The sequence below is a fragment of the Zonotrichia leucophrys genome, chromosome 11 (assembly GCF_028769735.1).
Source record: "Zonotrichia leucophrys gambelii isolate GWCS_2022_RI chromosome 11, RI_Zleu_2.0, whole genome shotgun sequence".
Taxonomy (NCBI): Eukaryota; Metazoa; Chordata; class Aves; order Passeriformes; family Passerellidae; genus Zonotrichia; species Zonotrichia leucophrys.
Window position 1 is genome coordinate 14,821,417 of NC_088181.1, and position 2,500 is coordinate 14,823,916.

At 38.4% G+C, this 2,500-nt stretch overlaps 1 protein-coding gene across 8 annotated transcripts in view; it reads left to right on the forward strand.

Moving 5' to 3' along the window:
• ZNF536 (zinc finger protein 536) overlaps positions 1-2,500 on the forward strand; it is a 343,245-nt gene that overhangs the window by 111,465 nt on the left and 229,280 nt on the right. The window lies entirely within an intron of this gene.

Sequence of the window (2,500 nt, forward strand, 5' to 3'; positions counted from 1 at the left end):
TTCAGATAGTAAAACCATACCTCTTTGCCTGACATTACTGAAATGTGGAAAAGGGAAAGTTAAAAATAAAATGAAACATTTAAATCTTTGCTGTTGAGAACTTCAGATAGATGGCAATATAGCAAAGTTGATAAAAGCAATTCTCAATTAGACTTTATTATTATTTTATTGAGGTATTATTAATAAACATCAGGGTGCAGCTGGTGATAACACTCTCCTAGAATTAGACAAGTGGACACAGAAGAAAAATAAAGGCAAGTTGTCTGTAATGAGAAAAAGTGGAAGGATGTGGATAAACTGCAAATGAAATGAAAAGCAGAAATATATGATATTTGCCCTTCAAGCCTTATCCAGCAGCCTTTAGCTCTAACACTTAGACCTATCAACTTCTGCATAACAAGTTGAGAATAAGCTGTATTTATATGAGTGCAGGTTATGTGTCTAGTTCTAAAGAGAACAGAATTTTTTTTTAATATTTTGGGGGTATTTTGGGGAGGGGGTTGCTTTGTTTTGGGTTTTGGGGTTTTTTTTAGTTTCTTCCCTTTGAGCCCAGTATATCCCCAATGTTCTGTGTGTCTTCAGTTACTCTTTACAGACCTTGCTCCTGAAAAAATAAAAAATCCTAATTCCAATAAATTTCCTGAAGTTAACTATAAAAGGTAGTCACATACTAATTCAATAGCCTGATATTAGCTGTAATCCATAATATTATCAGCACTACACTGGTAACAATTACAGTGGCAATGCATAACTGCAGTGTGTTTTGAGGGCAGTATTTTAATAAGGTAGGTGTTTAGTTCCCTGCAGCACATAAAACTGGTGATTTTGACTGCAAAGCTGCTTGGACTGGAAATCACAGCCATTGCCAGTAAGGTTTAGAAAGTGTGTGCCAGGCAAGGGAATCACTGCTCAATGTATTTACCCTCTGGGGAAGTAAAACACAGATGGGGGAGTTAGGAGTCTTCTAACATTTAGCTGATACATTAGTGGGTAGCAATTCTGCTTCAGGGATGTTCAAAGTAGTTCATCTACCAGTTGGGAATCATTATGGGCACTAGTACTGAGGATTAGATATGATAGAACAATAAGGCATTGTGGAAGTACCACCATGCTCCCCCCTCCCACAGACAAATGTTTCATAATCCTGGATACCCTTTTGCAGCTATGGCTGTCCTTAAAAACAGTAGTTCTGGTTTAATATGTTGTTTTCAGTACGCATACTAAGCACCTGTCTTGAAGAAGAATTCAATGGTCATAGACAAATATGATATGTAATGTGTATTTTGACCAAAATGATGTAAAATAACTTCTCTACATAAAATGAGTACTGTTACTATGTGTATTCTTATCTGTTGGCTGGTGAGAAAAGCTTGACAAAGCATTTTGCATTTCAGTACTGGGTAACCAAATGCAACAGAGGCTCTCTGGGATTTTTTTTATCCCATGATACTCTAAGCCATGCTTAAAAACTGTAAATTCATAATGGAGGAAGGGTGAGCACATTTTGAGGAAAGGAAAAACATGGTCAAATATCAGGAGAAATCAATTCAGTGTCTGTTGAGCTGTGCTTAGTTATCACCTGCTTACTTTTACCCTGGCAATCTCACCTGAACATATATTAATTTTTTCCTGCCTTTTTTCTATAGTCTTGAAGTTAAAACATTTTCCAGAATGTACAAACAAACAGCTAATTTCATTGCACTTCTGTCTGTACGCAGTGAAATAAAATATGATTAGCTAGCTGAAAATGTATAACTTTTCAATCAGTAGTTAATTCAGTCCCAGAACCATATTCATATAGATTTGAAACAAAATTGACCTTCTTGTTTATGTAATCTGTACATACAATAAGTGCCTGATTCGGTAACAAGCTACTCAACAATGTAGATTTTCTGAGACCCAGGAAAAGAGGCAAAATCTACCATTTTTTCTGAATAAAGCCATCACCTGTGCACTGCAAAGGTTCTGAAGTTTCTGCATTGGAAAAGGGCAAAATTAATATAGGAGACAAATTCCTCATGTTATGCAAAAGACAAAATTCTCACGGTCCATTGTGGAGCAGGTGAAGGATCTGAGGAGCAGGGAGGGGCAGGCCCCTTCTCAAGCTCTCTGGCACCATTCCACATGGCTGCTGCTGTATTTTCAGGGTAGGAAGTTTTGGGGCTTTGCGCCAGAAAGGATACTGGAAAATATATGTTAGAGTGGAACCTTTGGGCTCTGCACCCATGGACACCCCTGAAGCCCGTGCTGGGCAGGCTTTCACTTTGCAAGGTGCATATGCAACCTTTTATTCTCCTTTTCAGACCTTTGGCTAAAAGAAACTAATTATGGCTACTTCTCTGTCTACCAGTGTCAGAAATGGAGTAGGTTTTGTCTTTAGTGTGGAGGAGCCCTGCCTGGAAGCCCAGTTGGGAAAGGTGCTGGGTATCCACAGCTCTTGTGGATTACTGTGTGAGTTGTTCTGCGTCTCACACAGCTCCCTTTATTGTGAAGAACCTGA